Source organism: Heterocephalus glaber, unplaced genomic scaffold (assembly GCF_053883595.1).
Source record: "Heterocephalus glaber isolate CG9 unplaced genomic scaffold, H.glaber_assembly_v1.0 deba00000281, whole genome shotgun sequence".
Taxonomy (NCBI): Eukaryota; Metazoa; Chordata; class Mammalia; order Rodentia; family Bathyergidae; genus Heterocephalus; species Heterocephalus glaber.
Genome location: NW_028258139.1, coordinates 26500685 through 26524848, shown reverse-complemented (window position 1 = coordinate 26524848; position 24164 = coordinate 26500685). Strand labels below are relative to the sequence as shown.

At 40.9% G+C, this 24164-nt stretch overlaps 1 long non-coding RNA gene across 4 annotated transcripts in view; it reads left to right on the top strand.

Annotated features, from left to right (window-relative positions):
- The first annotated feature begins 8207 nt into the window (after nt 1-8207).
- The window catches only part of LOC147830255 (uncharacterized), a 99453-nt gene continuing 83496 nt past the window's right edge, over nt 8208-24164 (top strand). For 2 of the 4 annotated variants that reach the window (XR_015441404.1, XR_015441403.1), the window contains exons 1-2: nt 8208-8573; nt 9756-9801. This is a non-coding gene — a long non-coding RNA (uncharacterized LOC147830255). Of the gene's footprint in view, nt 8574-9733; nt 9802-24164 lie in introns of all 4 variants that reach the window. The other 2 variants (XR_015441401.1, XR_015441402.1) reach the window with 2 other exon arrangements.

Sequence of the window (24164 nt, the reverse complement as noted above, 5' to 3'; positions counted from 1 at the left end):
TAACTGGATCAGAAAAAAGTCTACCACTCTTTGTCTTGAAAGCTGTATTCCAGATTGTGGAAGAAATTGAGAGGCATGCAAAAGAGACCCATGTTAATAAGTATAATGTCTTCCCCAGATTCTTACACAAAGACATAAGATCATACATCATTATTGCTTATTAGCTTTGGAAAATATCTTTGTTCTCCTGGAGCCTGCTTTGCCTTCTTATTTAGCCCACTGCTGACTCACAGTTTTATAAAATTGGTTTTGTCTACTCATTAATCACATGGGTTAGTGCTGTATTTTTCATCTTAAATGGCCATAAAGCCTTTTGAGTTGAGTTGATGTAGAGCAGAAGGGCAGTGGCTCAGAGTAAATGATTTCTGTAGAGTTTATATATTCATCTCCACCTCTCATTGGTGCTAGAAGTTGAATAAAGTGGCCATCAATTCAATGTTATTTTTAATAAACTTATCCTGAGTACCTACACTATCCTCAGAGCTGGGAATGAGTAAGAGCTAGTGTGTGTATCAGTGAGGGAAGTTAGCCTATTCCTGGGTGGGCCCCTTGGCAAATCAAAAGAATTTGTACTTTGGAATCTAGACAACACCGGCTTTGAAAGCGAATTTTACTACTTGTTGGTTTACGAATTTAGGCAAGATACAAGTAATCTATGGCTGTTTCCACATCAATAAGAGGTGTAAAATCACGGTTTGAGAATTAAGAAATACATAAAATATACTGCACAATGATGGGCTCATAAAAGGCACTTAGAATGGTCTTTCCTTTCCTTGCTTCACTTCCTTGGTGTTACTATGCCCAGCCCTGCTTGTATGGGAGTAGCCTCCTACTTTGGCATCTTTTGGGCTCTGGTGTGACTTTTTTTTAACCTTCTAGTTGATATCAGTTGTCTTTTAAATGAAGATACAAAAGTTGATTATTTGCTGTCAGTGACTGATATACCTGACCATTAATAAAAATCCTAACTTTGAAGACTTTTACTAGTCAGGAGATAACCAAAAGCAACTTAAATTTAAAGTAGGGTTAGCAGACCTGGTCCTCACCAGTTGTTGTAAACAAATTTTCCTGGGAACTAGTCACACCCATTTGTTTATATATTGACTGCGACTGTTTTTCAAACACAATGACAACATTTAGTCATTGCAGCAGAGTCTGTGTGGCCCCAAGCCTAACATGTTTACCATATGGACAGTAACAGAACATATTTGCTTTCTCCTGGTCTAAGGAGTTGATCTATGGAAGGAACTATAGAAGCTGAACCTCTGAAGGTCTGAACTCATATAAACTTTGTATACAAATAAATTAGACTTGAGAAAACAACCAAGTACTGTTTCCCATCAGAATACGGGAAGGAGTAGTCTACCTTTTAACAGGCTTATCCACCCTGTGGCCCATGGGCCTCTTGCCCTCTTTTTGAAAAATGTTACTATGAAAATATACCAAAAAGAAAGTTTTGTTGCTTGTACATTAGCTATAAGATGTATTTTGTATGTGGCCCAAAACAATTCCTTTTCTTTCAGTGTGGCGCAGGCAAGCAAAATGCTGGGCACCGCTAAGGTGCAATTCCAGTGAAAGGAATTAGCTGAGACATGGAGGAGCAGACAGACATGAATTCAAGGACTTCGAGTCAAAGCGATGAATTTATTTCCCAGCTCCATCGCTTTCAAGGAGCATGACCTTAAACAAATGACCTTACTCTTGAAGAACTGATTCCTTAATCTGTGAAACAATAATTGCAATAATTCCTCCTTAAGAAAGTTTTGAAATTTTTGTAAAAGTTAATGAGATAAGGTACTCCAAAACTAAAGCTTCATACCAATATTATTTTTGTGATTATTGACTCATAATCGACACTCAAAATATGTTTATTGAAAGAAGCAAAGATTACATCCCTTAAGTTTTTGGCAAGTTTCTAGGCTTATCCACCATAGATGTTATTTTAAGAGTGAAGTATGGGTTAAATTCATTCTTACCTAAGACTCAATTATATTTTCTTTTCTACTCAAATGGCGTTTTAGGCTTTTAAACTTCAGGTGTACTGACAACACAGACATTTTTTTAAATCCTTGTAGACAATGTTCTACGTTTAGAAGGTTGCAGTCATGAAATGCCATTGAACTCACTCTGTCCTACATCAATGGCAACAGAACTGCTCTCCTGCAGGGATCATTCTGTCATTGATCTTGGGACAACAGCCTACCTTAGAAACCACTAGGGCCATGTTGATTAAAAGCCTTTCTAGTCTTCTCCAGCCCTGTGTGCCTGCGTCTCTGGCACCTCAGGTAAAGTCTGCCCTCCTACCTCCTGAGTCTTCTTTTGGCCTCTGGTAAGTACATATACAGTGCTCACCCACAGACATGTAGGTGCCTACAAATCCATCCATAGGAAGGCCCAGGAAGAGTCTGGTCTTTCTGCCAGGGGACTGGGAAGAGATGAAAAGTTACCCAGTTAAGATGATGACACAGAAGCAGGTCTGCCTAAGAGGGAATGTTGGGGTGAATTTGAATGAAAAAAAATGACTATTCTGGGAAGAGGCTGGCAGGATTCCCAGATTTCCCTTCTTGTGAGTGGCATTCAGTTCAATCAGGTTTCCAGCCTGTGATGTGCTCCAGCTGTGATTTGTGCCTGCTATGTCTGTGATTTACTCTGTGCCACTTCCAATCCACACATTTTCAGGGATGGTGACAAAACGTACTGGCACCTAATTTGCAGTGACTGGTGTCATTCTGACATAAAAACATCACAAAACAGAACATGCTTATGGTGAAAATTCCCTGTGTGAAAGGAGCTTGGAGGAGCTAGGGTGTCCAGGGACAGACAGTTAAGGAGACCTTCATCCAGGATCCAAGGCATGCACATCCCCTCCTTTTTGCCTCCTGCATGGACTTCACATACAGTGCATAAGTGAATATGACTGTGACCATTTCGCAGATGAGGACGCCGAGATTTGGGTGCGCAGCTTGTGCACAGTCACTTGGTAACAAGTGTTAAACCTGGTCAGAGAGCTCAGCTGTGTTCACGTGTTTCTTTCCTGTCAGATTCATCTCATGAGTCCTGGGTTGCTCTTTGAGTATCAGGAGTGTTTATTGCTTCATTCTCTTCCCAGTTAGGATTATCTGAGTTCCATCTGACAATTAGCCAATGCCAATTAAGTCATTTTCTCTTGGTGATATCAGGATTCACAATGGGAAGGAGGAAAAACACTGATCCAGTCATGACCAGCCGCAAAGCCAAGCTCTCTTTCACAGCAACTTGCTCAAACGACTCACACACCTGATTTTCAAAGCAAAGTTTATTAGGCAGGGTTTGGTTAACATTTTTCTCTAAGGGGCAGATAGTAAATGTTTTAGGTCATACAGTCTGTTGCAAACACTCAAATCTGCAATAGTGGGAAAGCACCTGCTGACTATCCACAAATGATTGTGCAAGGCCATATTCCAATAAAACTTTATTTACAAATACAACCAGCAGGCCAGAGTCAGTTTGTGGGCCAAGATTACTGACTTATCTGCTAAACTCTAGAGTGACACCAATTTTCTGTCCTGAACCCGGGAAATCTTTGTAGCTGTGGCAATTAGGATGTAAGCAAGGAGATTGCCTAAGGAAATATTTGAGTGGCACTTGGGGAAACATCTGATTGGCATCAGAACCATCAGAATGTCCTGATTCTTTGGACTTTTTGTTATGTGAAAGGGATGGTCATTGGGAGCACACAGCTAAAGCCAAGAGCAACTGCTCTTGTGAAACTAAATCTAGAGAGCACACAAGTGACAGACCTGGGCCATCAGGGCCAGGGCCCAGTTTGAACCAGAATAAAGTGCTGAAGAAATTTCTAGGAGAATCTAGAGTAAACAGAAGACTACAGTAGTGGTTGTGGTGTGGGCTTGAGTGCTCAATTTAGGGGTAGAAGTCAAACCATCTTAATTGTCTGCATGAACACCAATGTCCAACTGACTTTGAAACATGGTCTGCACTTTATTCCAAGAACGAGGGACACATTCGTTCATGTATCCAATCACCCGCATCCTCACTCCTGACTTACGCATTCACACTGCTCATATTGTTTGCTTGGGTTAGAGTCCTGCGTTACAGGTTTCTGCCCTCCGGGCACGTCGAGTCTAATGACAGGTTTAACAGTTCCCAGGTGCAGTGACATCTGACAAGTTCCCTGAAAGAAGTTCACACAAGGTGCACAGAGGATGCACAGCAGAGGGAAGTGTCACCAGCTGGGTTAGCTCAGAATGGGGGCTGATTCACATCCCAGACCTGGGTAATGATGGGACTCAGATGCAGTTCAGGTTGCTCCTCCTGTAGTTCATCCGTGAACCAGTCAACAGTCCAGGTAAACAAATGCTTGCATTTTGTATCCACTCTGTGGTAGCAAGTTCAGAGATCAGTGTAGTCTGCTCCACCAGGGTGGAAAAATGCACACAGGACTCGTTGCCTTCTTCACCCTCAGATTGCAGGGTTAGACTTTCATCTGCTCTATCCTCAGCAAGGGGGTCGCAATTTCCTGTCACTTCATGCATTTGTCAAGAAGAATAAAGAAAACTTATTTGGGGGCTTTTGCTAGATATATATCAGTATTCACATGTTTATTACCAATGTTAACATTAATTATTGACACAGTTAATGTATGCATATGGGGTCATCACTTTTAAATATTTTTATAGCTGTCATCTTTTTTCTGATCCTCATAGCAATCTTAGGAAACTGGATGAAGAAAAGGGCCAAGAGATACCTGGTGCCTTAACCAAGTTCACAGAGCTCCTTAGTGATTGGAACGCAATCTAAACCTGGCTCCCCATTTCAGACTCCTGGTTTAGAATTCTTGAGAACCTGTTATGCTCATTTCAGCCCTATTGTGCCCTCTGTGTCAGCTATTAGACGGTGTTAAGGAGGTACTCTTTTGTAAGACAATGCCAGGGTAAGGTAGGTAGAACATTGTGGACTTGAAATTGGGAAGGAATTCAACTGCTAGGGATTTACTTTGTTAGTTTCCTCTTTTCAAATAAGCAGAGTACATTAGTGGTCATAAATAAAACTTAATTCCCTCTTATACCTTGTGAAGCTATAGGAAGCTTTTGAAATTTCTGGGGAGACAGAGTGGATCTAGCAATTTTACTATTCAGGGCTGGAGATGAGCACCACAATCAGGTATACAGAATATCAGGATATCAGCATATCGGCTCCATGGATGTTGCTTTCTGTGCTAGTAACAGGAGAAAAGAAAAGGCGACGTAAGCAGAAAAAAAGTGTTCGCCTTTCCTTATGCGCCAACAAATCTTTTCTCATTGATTATGTTACTGAGACCTTGCAAACATTTCTCAAAGTATTATTTTAAGTACAGTAGTGTTATCACTGCTTTTGGACAGTAGAGGGGAAAATAGGCTTCTTGAGATGCACAGAACATTCCTATTCTCATAGTAAGTGGCAGACCTGGAAACTACAAAAGCCATTAACGGAAGTATGGATTTAGGATGAGCCAGGGACTACTTCATCTGAAGGCTTTTGGAAAAGTTCCCAAGCAAATGAAATCAATCTGTATATCTTTTTAAAATTAAGGATATGTCTGTTTTGAAAATCAAACTTTATAAGTAATGGTCTTTATTTGCTATTTCTACTTCTTTGTCTGAGAAATGTCTGTTCATTTCAGATGCCCATTTTCGGATTGGGTCTTTAAATTTGGGAGGTCTGATCTTTTTAAGTTCTCTAGAGAATCGAGATAGTAGACCTTTGTCTGAGGAAGAGCAGGTGAAGATTTTTTCCCACATTGTGGGTTGTCTCTTCACACTGCTGGTGGTTTCTCTTGCTGTGCAGAAGCCTTTTAATAAGAAGAGATCCCACTTGTTGGTTGTTTGTGCTAGTTCACGGGCAACTGAGGTTTTGTTCATAAAATCTTTTCCTACACTGATGTCGTCAAGTGTTCTACCTAACCTCTGTTCCAACTGGTTCAGAGTTTCTATTTTAATATTTAGATCTTTAATCCATTTTGATTTTAGTTTAGTACATGGTGAGAGATACAGGTCTAGTTTGAATCTTTGGCAAGTTGAAGCCCAATTTTTCCAGCACCATTTATTAAAGAGGCTATCTTTCCTCCAGTGAGGGTGTTTGGCTCCTTTATCAGAGATGAGATGGCTGAGTGTGTCTGGCGTTGTTCCTGCATCTTCTAATCTGTTCCACTGGTTCTCAAGTCTGTTTCTTTGCCAGTACCATGCAAATAAATACATGAAAAAATGTTCAACATCACTAGTCATTCGAGAGATGCAAATGAAAACAATGCTGAGATTTCACTTCACTCCAGAAAAAATGACTGTTATCATGAAATCAGCCAATAACAACTGCTGGCGGGGCTGTGGGGAAAGAGGAACCCTGCTCCACTGCTGGTGGGAGTGTAGACTGATCCAACCACTGTGGAAATCAGTATGGAGATACCTCAAAGAACTAGGACTGGAAGTCCCATTTGACCCTGCTATTCCACTGCTGGGGATCTTCCCCAAAGAATTAAAAGTATCACACCACAGTGATATATGTGCACCCATGTTCATAGCAGCACAGTTTGCAATAGCTAAAACTTGGAAACAGCCCAAATGCCCCTCAACTGGAGACTGAATAAAGAAAATGTGTTTTTTTATAAAATGGAGTACTACTCAGCCATAAAAAATGAGAAATTAGAGACATTTATAGCTAAGTGGATGCACATTGAGGTGATACTCTTAAGTGAAATAAATAGGACACACATGTGTAAATACCGAATAGTTTCTCCGGTGTGAGAAACTGAAAGTGTAAATAAGGACTAAATGTATAATAGGTAATGTGAAATAGGAAGAAAAGGGGCAAAGGGGAAGGAAGTGGGAGGCTAGGGAAAAGGATAGAAGGGAATGGGATTAATATGAGAAAATGGAAAAATAGGAACAAAATCTTTGTAAATAGGGAGGACTGGAGGGGTTGAAGGGAGGGCTGGGCAAGGGTGAAAAGTAAGAACCAAGAGAGACTATGTAAAGGTGCAAATTTCCAATGATGAATGTCATTATATTGTGTACCTAAAATGTACCAATGATTAGAATGAATAATCGATAATGTAAAATAGGAAGAAAAGGTCTAAAGGGGTAGGGGTCGTGGGAGGGGCAGGGGAAAAGAAAGAAGGGAAAGGAAAAATGATGAGAAATGGAAAAAATGGAAATAAAGTCTTTGTAAATAGGGAAGGGTGGAGGGTGTGAAGGGAGGGCTAGGAATGGGGAAAAAATAAGAACCAAGATGCATCATGTAAAGGTACAATTCCCAATGAGAAATGTAATTGTGCTGTATACCTACAATGTACCAATAAAAGAATTTAATTAAAAAAAATAAGTAATGGTCACTGTGTCCATGAGGTCTAACGGAGCGGGCCTGGGAGTGTAAAGTGGCAGAGCAGGTTCTACTGTCCCTGTGGGTTCCTGACTGAGTGACTTTGGGACTCTTAGAGAGTGTATCTGTTAGACACTCTCTAAGACTCAGTTTACTTTTTTGTAAAATGGAAACAATAATATTTATCCCCAGAGCTTACACTGTGAGAAAAACTAGTCTGTAAAGTATTATTGGACCATGGTTTGATTTCAACCTGGGCCTGAAGCTTGTTGCAATTGGACTTCAACTGAATGGACCTTGGACAAGTATAATAATGAGCAGACGACTACGTGTTGAACTCTAGTTCCTACACTTGTGTTCTGGGAAGCTTGGACGAGTGATTTCTGAGAGTCCTTCAGATGATTTAAGTCTATGCAAATTATTTTACATATCTTACGTTGGTATCTATATACCTATTATATACATATATAGTCCATAAATACACGTGATCTACCTTAATACTCACCATGCTCGAATTAGAATGTATTATCTCTGATAACAGAAGGAAGAGGTAGGGCTGGGGAAAAACAAAAAAGCAGTCAAGGTCCCAGTGCTGAAAAACATTGTTACTGGGACGTGAGCTCACCTGGGAGATCATCAGGATCCCCACACGGCCCCATGCTGCCATACTGACATCTCTGAGGCAGCCGAATGGAGGCTGGAATGCTGCCCACTCCTGAAACACCTTGGATTCTGTGCCACCTCCTCAATGATTCCGAGTCCTCTCAAGCCACGCCTTCTGGAATCTAGACAAACACAGACAATAAATAAATAATCCACAGTGATTTCCTTCTTATTCATGTAAATCAATAACTAAATATGAATTGGCTATAGGTCCTCCTGGGAGGAAATTATTGCTGGACTTTGTGCTACTCCACATTCTTCACCCCCACTGGACACCTGCGGGGCTCCATGTGCCCTACCTTGATTTGAGCCGGCCTTTTACTTCATCCACCTTTTTTTTCCGGCATCCTTCCTAACTCTTGACCTTGCAGTCTTTGTCCTGATGTTAAGCCTAACTTTTTGGAATTTTCGAGACTCTTAAGTCAAGGAGTATAAGAAGCATGTATTTTGGCGCTTCCCTGTTAAAGGAAGAGAAGCCGGTGATCACAAGGTTCATGAGGTGATCAGGAGGTAGCAGAAGTACCGGTGTAAGATTCTTCGGGCCTCAGTCCCTTCTTCTGGTAAGGCTACCCTTCCTTACTCTTCTCCTGAAGCACCTTCTCAGGGTTATGATCTGCAGGTGGCGTGCAGCAAGGAGCATGTCTGCCCTAGAGCATTAGTCAGTTGATTGACTTCGGCCTTTTACCAGAAGTGCAGTACGCTACCAGGCCAGTGGTTCCACACTTTATTTAGAAGGATTCTTGATTCTGGATTTATATTGAAAGTTCTCCAGCCAGAATCCACAGTAACAAAACTCAACATAGCGAGAAATGTTCCCGGAAGCAGAAGCAGAGGAGAACCTTGAAGAAATGGAAGGGAAAGGAGAGTGAAGTGAGGGGGAAATGTGTGGGTTAATACCTCATTCATTTGCCTCCAGTGAAAACCCTCAGAGGGCTGTGCCATATTCCAGCAAGACAAGTTTGGTTCTGAGATATCTGTCAATTTTAGAAAGAGGAAAAAATATTTTTATCCTTACTAAGATTGGGCTTTGTCCAATGCTGCATAGCTGGGGTACCCCAAGACAGAGGCATGGAAAGAAACCAACTGGTAGAGCTTCCATTCCAAGGGTACCAGAAATGAGGTCACTTTGGGAGGAGGAAGAAGAAGATTTATTAAGCACCTACTAACTCTCCTGGTCTGGATGGTCTGGGTGGCAGACTAACAAGCCTGTATGTGTAGTATTCTTACTCTCCATTGTACAGCTTAACCATTTATTTAACCTCCCAGTGCATCATAAAATGTTTACAAGGATTATATGCAGTGAGCCAAACAAAGTCATTAAATACTTCCTAGCAGCATTAGCTGGTTTGATCTCTGATAATGATGGGGCTTCTCACAGTGTGTGTGGGGGCACTTAGGGCTGCCCTATTGACCGGGGGTGCAATGTTGGCATTTAGAATTTAGCTTCCAGAAATATTTAATGTCTTTAAATACATGCAACAGATTTTCATAAAGGGAAATTCTCCATCCTATATGTCCATAGTACCCCTTTTGGGGAACAAAGCTAGGTCTTGCACCATGGGTTGTATAATTTTTATAATTACCAAGATGCTGAAGGTCAGTTATTATTAGCTCTAATCATAGATGAGGAATCTGAGATTTTTCAGTCACTTGTCCAAAGTCACTGGCACTGTAATTAAAAATGGTTCATGCCTTTCTAAAGTCCATGCTCTTCTTACAGTTCTCTGCTTGCTTGATTACAGACATCTGGGTATCAGTGTTAAAGTCCCGCAAAATGGACAAGTGGGGGTAAGTCGGTCCATTCCTATCATAATTTCAGTAGAAATATTCTAATTGGGCAGGAAAGATAGCTCATTTACAGGGAAATTATTGAAAACAAGCAGCTTCAGCCATGTGAGAATCATGTGAGCCGTGTGAGCTTCAGCCATAGCTTGGAGGGAGGGAGCTCCTAGTGATAATAACCTGTCTCTCCTCTACTGGGACCTTCTTCTCTCGGAATCACTGTGAACTCATAAAAGAGAGAACACCCCAAGAGCACTGCAAGATTCTCATGTTAGTATGCACCATCCAACTGATTTGATCTGTTTACACACATGTATTCATTTATCAAATATTTCTTAACTCTACTCAAGAGCAAGACATTGTACTAGGTATGAATACGAAGATGGATGTAACATGTTGTTTTCTTCAATGAAGTCCCATTTAAAGAGAGGGACATCTGTGAGAAAAATTGCAGCCCACTGTAAGAAGGATGATGATGAGAAGGTTTACATGATACAAATAGAGAACAAAAGCAGGAGAGGCTTGCTCTCTGGCAGGGAGTCCAAGCAGGATTTCCTGTTTCACCATTGTTTGGGACATTTTTCAGGTAAGCACCAGTGAGGGAAATGGGGAACCAGTAGTAGTGTAGGAATAAAATTGTGTGTGTTGTTAGGATGCACCATAGAATTTGGTACAAAAAAAATCTATCAAGAGCTGCCTTTTCTCCCTATGACATCTCTGTCAATATCTAATGAGTTGCTAAACCTATACAATTATTTTTAGGGTCATGGCTTGAGTTTATTTCTTTTCTTGAATCTTATATGTGGTTTCCTAAATCAGCCTCCCACTTTTTATAAATTGCATCACTAGGATGGCTTTAAAGTTATTCTCTCCCTTCTTCATTCCATCCATCACTTACAGACTTTTCTAAAATCAGAAACACCAAGGAAAAAGTACAAATTACAAGAATTGATCTCAACATACATTTCCTAAAGAATAAGAAATGACCATTAAAATTGATATAGGAGTTTATGACTCACAAGCGTTTCTTCAGATGCCTGAAAATTGATAGCCATGTCTTGAATTCTCCAAGGACTAAAGATTATAAGAAAGACAAAGGACGAATGTGATAGGAATACAAAGTGAAGAGTTCAAGATTCCAGGGAGGAGTACCAGGAGGTAAGAAGTTGAATGAGGACACTGGAAGTAGCTTACTGAATTGGGCTTTAATACTTTTTTAAATGGAAGAATATTGCTATAGGTTGAATTACACACCCTTAACATTTGCATGTTGAAGAACTAGTACCACAGAATGTGACTTTGCTTGGAAATGGTGTCACTGCAGACGTAATGAGCTGAGATGAGTCACACACTCTAATAGGGTGGCCCCCTTATAAATGCCATGGTGTCCTTGTAAAAAGAGAAAATAAGAACACAGCGGTGGTCTTCACTGAGGAAGGTGCTGTGAAGAGAGCCATGAAGAGAGGGCCACTTTCACCCTTAGGAGAGACACCTGGGCACAACTGTTCCCTCATAGCCATCAAGAGAAACCAACCCTGCTGTCACAATGACGGTGGACTCTGGCATTCAGAACCGTGAGCAATAAGCTGGTGTTTCATTCACGCAGTTGGCGCAGTATTAATTATGATTGCTCTCTCAAACTACTACAAATGTCAATAAATTACAGCACTAGGCTTTGGTTGGCTCATCAAGTTGACTGCTCTAGTGGACAGTGTTGGTATTTCACCCTAAACCCCTCTGGATTTGTTTCCTTTCTCAAGAGCCCAGCTCCTGGAGCGGCTTTGCTCCAGCTTGCAGACTGTCCTTGCAAGTTTGCCTTCTCCCTTCCCTAGTTTAGTGGCCTTTGACTGAGGACTGAAGGATGTAGGAATGGAAACCACCCAGCTCCTCTGCTTCTTAGGTGGAACCTACGCTGCAGGGATCCCATATGCTTCAAGGAGAAAGCTCCCTTCCAGGACCTCACTGAAGATTCCTTGCAGGTCTGCCCCACCCTTTTACCAGTGTTCCCGGGAATATTGCCTTGACATGTCAGGAGCACCTGTGTCCTCGTCTCTGTATCTGTGCCTGGGGATTCCAGGCTATGACTTCGCACTCCATCCGAGCACTTGTATTGCCTAAAGGTGGAGTTGAAATCAAGTCTGTGATTTCTTCATGATGAAAGGAAGTGAGGTTGGTAAATGCCAGCCAAAGGGATGGTTGAAAGGCAGAATGCAAAGATGGCATTTCCCTTAGAAAACAAAGAGTTTTTGCACAAGGCTAGAAAAATAACAAGGACAGAAGAGGCCAAGAGGACTTAGGAGAAGGTCGACACAGCCTCTGGGTCCTTGGTATACAAGAAGCCATTTGTTGTGATGAATAACATGGCTACGATCACAAGCAGGATGCAACATACATTGCAGCGACAGGTTTTATAGTTCACATACCCTGCTTCTTAGCGTGTGTTTTTATGCTTTGCACTGTGTTTCAAGAGTTGTGGCTAGGTATAACCTGTAGCGAGGAAGTGACTTTTTCACCTGAGAAATTTGGCTCGGTGTTAGTTAAATGCTTTGGAATTTAAAGTGATTTTTTTTCTTTCTTTAAAATGCCTCAATGCTGTGTTGATAAATGTCACATAGAATAGCACATGTGATGGAATGTGCAGAGGATAATGGGAGTTACTTTCTAGTTCACCTGAACCATGACTTGTCTACATTTAGCAAGAATAATGAACGTAATTTAATACAGCACCTTTGCAGAGCAGTGACTCAAAACACTCTTCCAAGTGAATATTAAAATGCTGAATTATGCAATAAAGACACAGATTTAAGCAGATAATAATAGATGGCATACAAAAGCCCACAAAGCAGCAGAGGGTACATTTAAAAAGTATGCATTATATAGTTATTAGGTTAAATGATGAAGATAGAAAGAAAAGCTGACATAGAAGGAAGGAAAACAAAGGTCAGACAGGGATTAAACAACTATTTGAAATAACAGAGGCCGGGACTGCAAAGGACGTAGACCCGGGGGCAGATGGAACAGATCTTGCTGCAGCAGTGACTCCCACATGGCTTTGAAAAGTCAACATGGCCTGTGTGAGCTTTAGTTTTCCTGCATTTGTAGAATATGACAACATGAACTGTTTTGCAGTTTTTCCAAGGAGGGTTCAGGAGATAATATGTGATTTAGCAGATCCCCAGTAAAAGTAGTTTTATTAATATAACCCTATTATCAGGGAGAAGTTGCCACAGCTGCCCTCTACTCACTCACCTGCATTCCAGATTAACGGGCCTCAGTGACATGTCCTGCCTCTCTCTCCCATGGGTTACAGTCACAAGTCATAGTAGAGCTTAGAGAAAATAAAAGTCGGCGATCATATAATCCGGTCACCTTATGTTTACGCGTTAGTTGAAGCCTGATGAGGTGAAGCAATTTGCTCACCATCACACATGGTTGGAGATGCTGCTCTGCTCTGAGGGCTCTGCCCTGCACTTTGCATGGACTATTTAATGACTCTGATGGTTTATGGGGGCCTGGTCTTACTTGCCCCTCAGCAGACTGAGATACAGGGAGTATAAAGAGAGGAAGTAGTGTGGAGTAAGTCACACAGCTGTCTCCACACCTAGGCCTGGGTGATTCCTTAGTGGAATCCTACTTCCAATCCTACTTTACCACCACTGTACTTGCTGAACTTCCGTAGGGCCAGGAAGTCGCTCAGACCTTACTTCTGGCTGCTTTTATAGGTGGGTTGCTGGTTACTACAGTAGGTCTCCTTTCCTAGGGGTTTTCTGTCCCTGTGGGGGTGGGAAAGTTGGAAGAATGCTGCAGTCAGCACCATCTCTTGTTTTGGGCTATATAGGCAGTTCTGCCTTCTTGTTTTTTTTTTTTTTTTTCAATTTCATTTACTCTCCTTCAACCCTGCACCAAGGGTTTGTCAGAAAATCTAGATTTTAATCTGTGTCATTAGGCAAGATGTAAAGGCATCCTGTGATTCAGCTTCTTCATATGAAATAGGGAGGTGTAATAATACCAGTTCTATGCAGCTTTTACAAATGCCCAATGACACATGTGAAAATGTTTTGAAAATCAAAAAGTATTGTGTACTACTCATTTTTGAGGCCTATAATGAGTTTACAAACGATCCACATGTTATGAGTGAGATGTATTTGCTAGTCCACTGACGACAGTACATTAATCCACAAAACTGATTACTTTTCTGTATTCTTAGAAGCCACTGTGGCTATGTAGGTTTTTGAATGCAAGCCAGATGTAAAATTTTGGTTGCTTTGAAATGATGGCTAAGGAAATGTTGGTTAAGAACACAGAACTTTCACATCAGGTCATCAATGTGACTTTACAAGCCAACAAAACCCTTGGCAACAGGTTCTGCCAATAAATCTACATGTCACAAAGAAACACTGACTCTTTCCGTGGAACAAGAACAAAACCACTGAACTTTCCAAGGTGGATTTGGGGCTGAAATCTCCAGGACAACCTCAATACATCTTACTCCTGTCCTATTCATTGAGGGCAAATACATTCCTTCAACTCAGCCAGTTAAGAGGCTCACCAGTCCAGAACGACCATCAGAAAGCCCGATAAGAGAGTGAATGAACTGCCCATTATAAATGTGGTCATCCCTCAGGCAACCCACCCAACATTATTCTCTCATGCAAGATGTATGAAGAATTTCTTATCTGGATTGAAAACTAGGAAGCAAATAAAAGACATAATAGATCTTTCCAGCTTCCTAGTTTCCTGACAACAATTGGGGTCGATGATTTACTATCAGAAATCCAAGGGAAACCAGATCAACTTTGGGCTGTTGTTTTCAATTTTACAGATTTCAGAGATAAAAGGCAATGTACGCATCATGTTGTCCAGTCTGCTTCTTTTACCCAGTCAATCCCAGAGGTGAGGCAAGTTGTCCAAGGGCGTGCAGTTAATCATGGCAGACCAGAATCCAGTTGCTGCTCTCCTTACTCTTTTTTTTAGTGGTCTTTCACAAACACAACATGCCTTTCTATGGATAGATCTGCATTGATGACCTAATATTTCGTCCTCAAACATGTATTTATTGAATGCTTACTGTGTGCTCAGCTGTGTTTCCAGAACTAGCTCTAGAGAAAGAATGGATTAATAGAGCAACGAAGAGCCTTTTATTTCTGCACACTACCTCATTTAATCCTTGAAGCAGCATTGGAAGTCTGAAGTAATTATCCTTACTACAAATGAGGAAATGAAAACTTGCTGAAGGTCACACAGCTAATTGAGAGCAGAGCTGTGATTGCAGTTCATGCAGACTGACTATGCATTCTAGGTCTATCACTCTACAACATGCTGACCTCCTCAATCTACATTCTTTTCCTCCCTTTTGACCCTCCTCACATATTTATTTCTATGGGGACTTATTCCAATTTGGCTGTAAGGGATGGACAACATAATAGGAATTTAAAAGGCCCTGTATCTTCTGGAGCTGACAGGCTGACACTCACAGATAGAAGACCAGAAACACATTTATGTCTACCTTTTATCTGTTTGAATAAGCGCTAAAGAAAAAAAGCAAAAGAGAAAGCCTGGCATGAGGTGGCGCTATTTTCAGTGGGGTAGAAAGGAACTCCTTTCTGAGAGAGGAAATATTGGAGAGAGACTGAACATAGAAGAGTCTACAGATAGAGGTGGGAAGCTGGGCAGAGGCCCTGGTGCTTGGACCTCATAGCACAAACATCGAGAGAGACCAAGTATAGAAGGCAGCACGCCACAGCAGATGTGCAGCCATGGGGAACACCAGTGTGCCTGGCAGGAAGTAACTACTGGGCTGTTTATTGGCTGATTTGAACAAATGTCCTCAAATTCTCTGGAACTCAGTTCCTTCCTCTGTAAAATGGGGCTAATCATAGTAGTCACTTTAAGGTCAAACAAGGATTTATAATAGGAAACAGTGCCTGGCACACAGTAAACAACAAATTAGCCCCTTTGGCATTAAGTAAAGGGTCCATCATGCCTTTAGCTTAACATCATTGCCCTAGATTCTGTTTTATATCCTCTTTTCTCTTGAAAAACAGCAGGACCTTTTACACTTTTATTTTTTCAATAAAATATGAGGAAAGCCAATAAAATGAAATCAATAAAAGTGAAGCTGTTCTGGCAGACTTGAGGGAGTAGCAGGCATGTGAGCCATCTGGTCAGCTCCACCGGGGCCCGTGGTGTTCCTGAGCTGGCTCTGGGCTTCAGAGAACACAGTTACCAGTTTCCCTATCACACAGAGCTCCTGACACAGCGATCAGTGTGAAATGGGGCTGCATATGTGATTGTTAAAGAAATGCTGAAAATTGCAAAGCAGAGCCTCTTGGCTCTTTCATTCTTTTGAGAAAAGAGATTACTAGGCCATACCACATGGAGCCATCATCCTCCTTGAGGTGGGGGCTGGGGTTGCTTATTTAGCTCAGGCTTAGTCACTAGTTCAGAACATTCTGTGGGTTTTACTGGAACTCAATATCATGGCTCATCCCAGCTCTATCACTCTAGTGGAGGCTGCCAGTGGCTCCCCAGGGGCTGCCTTAGATTTCCAGGCTCCAGAAGAGAAACATGGGCCTTATGCTTCTCCTTCGGCCTGGGTCTGCTGAGCAGGCAGTCTGTGTGCAGGCCGCCCTCAGGACTCCTTCCATCTCACAGAGCCTGGAGGGTCTGCTACTCTGTGATGCCAGAGACACCTCCATCCCTGGGAGGTCAACAAGTCACATTGTTGTTCCTTCTGTGTCCTTTAAGCTGCTGTGAAGCTGGGTGTGGTTAGCCCAAATATGGGTCTGTTGTTGATGGTTTGCTGCTCTCTGTGTGTTTACTTCAATTCTCCTCACCACAGCACTTGCCAAAACCCCATCTTTCAAAGTTCCTGAACTTCACCATGCTCAGGGAGGATTATCTTCTTACATCCCCTCCTGTGTGCCAGGCAGGGCACAAGCCTGTTCCCCTCAAGGACCTCTAATCCTGTTAATGGGCCCAGAAGGAAGAGGTCATCTTCTTTAGAAGAGACAAATGTGACCCAGAGATAGTACATAAGTCACCTAAAGTCTCACAGTGAATGAATGGCAATGTCCATTCAAACCGATTTAAACCAGTTAGAAGCAAATTCTCTCCTTTTTCCACATGATATACTCTCCTAAGACTGTGCATCCAATAAATATTTGGTGTAGAGTTTAATCCTCTGAGAAATTGTCTCATTTTAATAATTTAGGTTTACTTAAGCAAATGAATTTTTAGAGGTAGTAGTATAATTCAGCTCGTGTGTGTTTATGTGCATGTCCGTATGTGCGTGTACATGTGTATGAGAGAGAAAAAACATTTGAGTGTGTGTGCGTGTGTGCGCATGCGTGCACAAATGTGTAGGTCAGAGAAAAAGGCAAACAAAAAAGTAGACATCAAGGGTTACTCTCTTGCATGGCCTCAGCTTCCACAACTATAAAATGAAGAGTTTGAATAGAGCATTTCCAGTGTTCCTTCCAGTTCTTAGCACCATTTCTCCTTTGTGTAAGGAGAAGAACAGTGTTTTGTATGGGTTTGTCTTTTGTATCCTTCACTTATAATTAAAGACCTTTGTTTCTCCTGGACTCAAATCCCATCTTAAAGAAATATCAGAGGGGCTCCTATAAGACAGACCAGGCTTCTGGGCATGCAACCCAGGAGAGAAAGCTGTGGACTTCTGAGGAGGCACCTTTGTGTTGAGCTGGTTTCCTGTGCTGTGTTTCCTGAGGGGCAGGAGGGTTGGGGTAACTCTGGATCGTTGGTTGTTAACCCCTCCAACTCAGGCGCTGTGATTTGGGTCTCTTGGATGGATGAAGAATAACAATGGTGGGGGAATGAGACCAGACTCGATGTGACGCAGGGAAGCTGTCTGGAAGAAAGCTGGGGCTATGGCCAGGGCGGACTCTGGCTGAGGAAAACTTAGGCACCAACTGCTGAGCATGGTGGGGACTCTGAGCAGGGCCCACACTGTGCTGAACAGCATAGGCACAGATTAGAGGTGGGTCAGGAAAAGAGAAGAGAAGCCATGTAAACAGATTCAGGGAATAGAAGTCTGAGGAAGGAGCCCTGAGCCTGGACCATGAGGTCTTCGCTGTGCAGACGGAGCGAGAGCAACAGTCATCGGCGGTTCAGGGAACTGGTTCATAGCTCATGCCACACCGAATATGGCCAAAACAGGCTTGTTCCTTGCCTAATATTTTAGGTATAAACAAGATTTTAGACTTGGAAGGGATTTTAGAAACTACCACGTGTAACTGCCTTTATAAGGCAGAAATTACTTACACAAAAACCTCAAAAAATGGTGACTATTCCACTTTTTTTTCCCAGGACTTTCAAATCCTTTAAAGAAGAGTGGCCAGAGCCAGGATAGATTAACACAGGAGGGCTCGGAATGTCAGCAATGGCACTTAGTCATTTATGGCCTTGGGAAAAAAAGAACCCTGTAATTTTTATGAACCTTAATTTCTTTAAAAGAAATTGTGGTATTTTGTATTTTAGAGAGGGTGTTTGAGAATTAAATAAGGCATTTATAAAGTGGTTAGCACATGCTGCCACAAAAGAAAGTGCTTAATAAAATTTAACTTATAATATCTAAACATATCTCATTTTAATTCTGTGATTATCCTACATGGTAGTTATTCTTACCCCCATTTTATGCACCAGCAGATTGAGCCTAGGAGAATTTAAATTATGTTGATCATGGTAAGAAAACTAATGCATGCCAGAGCTGGGAAATAAATCTAGATTTATCTGGCTAGAAAGCCAAATTGTTTTTCAATTAAATCATGATGCCTTCATGTTGAGCAAAATTCTGCCTTTCAGCAACTGAGAAGGAACACAATATACTTTTAAGGACATAATCTAATATGGTCTTTGAAATGCTGTGAAAGTTAAGTGAGATAATAAATATAAACACATTACACACGGAGCATATACTATTCACTTGTACTGGCACAGAGAAAGTGTTCAGCCAATGATTGTTGAATAATTGATGGCACATTCTTTGCATTTCTGAAACATCACACAAGAAGTTGATTTCCACCCCAGCTCAGTACAGATAGGGGAGGATGTTTACCCTGTCTTCTTCCAATCTCTCTTCCCCTTTCTCCCCTTCCATCCAGCTGTTTCTCAGGTCTTTAGACTCAGGTCACTCGGGACACTGGTGGGAGAAACCACAAGGGGAAACTCACAGGCTTCTTCCAAACCCAAATTTCCCCCACCTCTGGTCACCTAGCCTCACCTCCGTCTCCCAAACAAGGCAAGTTTTGTGAGACATAACCTTAATTTTCTGCTCTCTTTCAAGAAGAGACAACTTAAAAGCATAGCTGAAGAACTTAACCCAGGTAAGGCCCACGGCAGGGAGACATTTGATGAGCTGGCAGCACATAAAGGCCACCTGAGTACCACACATGGGCAATGAGAAGTGGTTTTTCAAATGTCTCAGAAGAGCTGCCTCCTTTAAGTCTTTGTTCTGAATCAGGTATTAACCTGCTTTTTCCACTTCTTTAGTTCATTAGCCTGAGACTTGTTAACCCAAATTGCTCATTTTCTCCCCATCTTGGAAAAGATGACACTGTGATTAAGCAGCATGCATACTACATGGGGGTAATAATAGTATCAGAGGAGGGTGGCCTGTAACTGCCTGTGCAATTCTAGTATACTGACAAGGTAGAGGGTTGAAGAAAGTGGTTTCCCGGTAAAGGTGTGGAGAGAAACCAGGAAAGGCTGCCTGGATACCAAGGCCAGGCAACTTGACTTCCATCTGGAGAAAAATCTGCTCTCCAGAATCTGGGAGGCACACCTATAAATATGTTAATTGCTGAGCTTCTTTCATTTATCAGTATACATACTCAACTATCACATTCCCTAACAATACTGACTAGAATTTATTGAAAGTTTTTCTGTTGTTTTTTAAAGTTCCTTTCTTTTTGCTACATATCTGACACCATGCTGGGGTATTTTTTGTTATTGATTTTATTTCATCTGTTTAAAACTACTTCTATTTTTAGATGTGAAAATTGGAACACAGAGTGTTTTTGACTAATTAGTATTCCTAATTGAAAGACGGAGAAAACTTTCCAATATCCGTGATTATCACCAAATTAACAAAAAGCTGATCTATAAGGCATTCAGTCTTTGGAGTAATATAGATGGATGGATAATTGGATAAGAGAGATATACTTTGAACTTTAACTGAATAATATGAAAAACAAAGCCCAGCAGTGCACCGTCACATCATGAACATATAACTATATACACCTTAAATACTTTAAAAACATATATGGACAAGCTAAAGAGAAAGTCTCCAAGTTATCAAACTTACAAAATTCAAGCTGATCATGAACTGACATCATAGCAACTATGTATGGACACTAGATGCAGGCATAGGCTATTATGATTAATGGCTGAATTATTGATATAGGAATATAAAAAAACTAGATATCACAGGGGAGGAAATACAAAGTTTATAACTCAGCTTGAGTGATTCCCAACAGCAAAAGAAACAACTTCCACTGAAGATGAGTTCACAATCACCAATTACAAACCACCTGAAGAAATGGTAATCCACAGGGCAAACCACAGCCTCAACTCGATGGGCTTATAGTACATGAAGAAGTCAATATCTCAGGGCAGTGGGAGAAAGGCTGTACATTCTTTAAAATGCTTACACTTATTGAAGTGAAATATAAAAAATAATAACTGGAATTAAAGAACAATATACTATAAAGAAACACACTGGTGCATTTTGTAAAAACAAAGCAGAAGAGAAAATCTCAAGATAAATCATATGTAACTGGAAGAAGAAAACACACTGTGAAATCACATTAATTAGACACAGCAGAGGAAATATTAGTGGCTGTAGATCTGAAGAAATTACACAGAATGTGGTTCAGCAAAAATAAAAGACATAGAAAGTGTGGAAGAAAGGTTGGGAGACACGGAGGACAGAGTAAGTTTATTTGATGTGTATATGGCAAGTTACTCAAAATAGTGAATAAAGAGACTGGGGAGAAAATAACATTTTAAAAGATCATGGTTTAGCACTTTTTCAACTAGAAACATTATATGAATCTTCAGAATAAAAAGAGGCATACTGAATTCTGTGAATAATAAAACAGAAAATAAATAAACAAGTAAATGCCACCTCACACAATAGAGACACACAATGGAGAAACACAGAACACCAAACACAAAGATGTAATTGCAAATGCAAGCAAAAAGAAAAGACAGATTACCTATAAGCATGGAGCAATTAGACCGACAGAGCAATGAATGCTGGAAATTAGTGAAATAATATATATTTGGAAAATGCTGAAAGATGAACAAGAGGAATGCAAGAAGGAATAATGAACAAATAAATTAGAAAGTGTGTATGTGATTTGAACAAGGCACATTGCAGGGAACAGCAAGGTGTTCACCAATGGGAGCATGATTACAAACACAGTGGAAGTAAAATACTAATTTTAAAACCATGCAAGACGAAACACAGCAAAAAGTGTTAAGTGTGCTAAAATGCTTATATTTCCTGGGGTATAGGTAAATCCATTATTAACTCTGACACTGTTAACTCAAGATTAAATATAGTGATGCTGAAGATAATTCTGAAGAACAGAACATAGAAATTGTAGCTTTAAAATCAGTGGAACATGAGGAAAAGAACAGGAATAAAGACAACCTGGTAGATATGGAAGGAGGGTTAGGAAGGAGGAAAAGAATCACAGAAAAAGCAAGGATGTTCTAAAGCACAAAATGCTGTTAGTGGACAGAATACTGAGACCAGAGCCCACTCATTTATGGAAACTTATTGCTTAAAAAAACCACTGGGTGGGGTGGGGGAGACCACTGGGAATCAGCCAACAAATAGTGCTAGAGAAACTGAACAGCCAAATAGCAATAAATAAGTAAATAAATGAGGTCTTTATCTTACATTATCCATACTAATTTCAGGTGATTTAATGACCTAGAGGTGAATAACAAAAATTTTAAAAGTGCAGATGAAAATATAGAAAATTGTTTTCATTATCTTTGGGTAGAAAAGGAGCTTTTCAGTAAGGTACCAAAAGACCAAGCCATAAGGAAAGCATTGGTAACTTTAAATACCATGAAATTCAAAATATCGGTATGCAAAATCCAGCAACATAGAAGTGGAGAGACTCAGAATGATAAAAATTATTAGCAAAAAACCAATGGAGATAAAGATGGATTGTAAAAGACACAGCTGAAAAGTAACCTAATTATAGAAGAGGCAAACTAAACTAGGAATTTATGAGAAAAAAAGACAAGAATGGTCCATAAATATTAAGATTCCATTTCACATATCTCAACGTTTACAATAGTAAGTTTCAAAAAAATAACCAAGTGCTGCTGAGAATGTGGAGAAACGTTGGCCTTATTTATTGATGAAAGTTTTATTGAAGCTCAATTTGTCCAGCAATTTTTTGGTAACTGTAAATCTGAAAGGTGGACATGATGCCTTCACGTGATCTCTGAGGCAAAACACGTATTTTAGGAAAGTTGACCTTGTCCTTGGATCTAGAGGTGGGCTACTTGGCTCAAACATAACCTTTCAACATCCGTGTTTCTGTCTGCCCAAAGAATAGCTGCCAGAGTAGCTAGTGGAGTGATCATGTGGAATTAAAGCACTTGCTATTGCTGCCCACGAACCAGGAGGCACGGATTCTCGGTAGTCTGTGGCAATCATTTTGGGAACAGTAAGACAGGAGCTTGGTAGAGGAATTCAGTACTGAGCAACAGAATCTGAGAAATCAAGGGAAAGCAATTTTTTTTTTTTTGGTACCGGGGATCAAACTTGGTACCTTGCACTTGCAAGGCAGGCGGTGGAACCACTGAGCTAAATCCCCGGCAAGAAAGCAATTCTTGATCCTATTGTGAGTCTCAATGAGGAAGTTTCTCCTAACATTAGTTATCCCTACACTTTTTAGTCATATGAATACCCTCCTTCCCCTAAAAGACATATCTGATGGTACTTAAATCATGCTGAGTTTTGTTTATCATTTTCTGTAATTATACCCAATGCCATCCTAAGATGGGAAGGATCAATCAAGACATAAGGAAAAGAAGGTGAGATGAATATTGTGTTACGTGTATGTTGTGCTTCACTTTGAACGTGTTCCACAGTACCCGTACATCCTAAACTTCTCCCTTTTCACATTTGTTACTTCTTTTTTTTAGGCGTCATGTATTTCTTATTGTTGTAGCCATAAAACCCAGCTGAGTACCTGGCATATGGGAGGTACTTGAAAAATATTTGTTGAATGAATGTTGAGTGAGAAGGGTAATGCTGAGCTGGTAGGTATGATGAGATCAACATTTGGCAATACCCACACAAGAGAAGAAGTGACTGGGTATGACAGTCCATGCTCCCTGAGGCAGATTCTGGGAAATGGAAGTGTAAAGGGCCAGAAGAAGAGACAGAGCTCAACAATGTCATAAGAAAAGTGACTTTGGAAATGTACTCACATGTTCGAGAGGAAATAAAGTCGCGGAGTCACATAAGCATGGCTTACTTATCAGGGGCTAGGCACTATACTAAAGACTTGATTTGTACCTTACTGAATTCTCATAGTATCCTTTCAAGATACTGTGATAGAGTTGTGCACTCAGTAGGTGCTAAAGGTAGTCGGATGAACGAATAAACCCAAAGTCCCTACTCTTTTAACCTATTGCGTTACTTCACGTGAGCACAGACGGGGAGTCTCTCCCAAGTCAGAAGAGTGGAAAGCAACTGCTGAAGCAGTAAGAGCAGTCTATGCAGATGGTGCCCCACTGGTCGGGAACATCTTTCTCATAGTTCGATGTACAAAATGCTTTCCAAGTGCCACTTGATACTCCTCACAATGTTTAAATCATGAGGAGAATGATAAACATGACCTTGATAGACACACGGAGGCTTTGACTTGAAAAGTACAGAGAGCAAAGATTTTGAAAGATAATATTAATAGGCAAGAGGAAGGCAGAGGTGATGGACCTAATTAAATATAAAATACTTAGCTACTAGTAGTTAACATCATTTATTTACTGGGGGCAGGGTTAGTTGTTGCCTAGGAAGTATGTGTTTCTGTAACCACATTGTTGAGAATCTATTCTGGGGCTTGGCACCAGGGCTGAGGAAGCAGCAAATACAAGCCTAGAGCCTCCGCACAAGGAATGCAACAAGGAGCAGGACAGTACTTAAGGGAAGGGAATGTGACGGCAAAGTTAGGCTGCTAGATTCTTACTCTGTCTACAGTCTGTGAAGTGGGGATTGCCCTGGGACTGGCCTCATGCACTGAGAGCAGAAGGAAGGCCTGCCTGAGACATGACCAATGCCAGACAAACATCAGCAGTTACTCTTTTTCAGAGAGTCT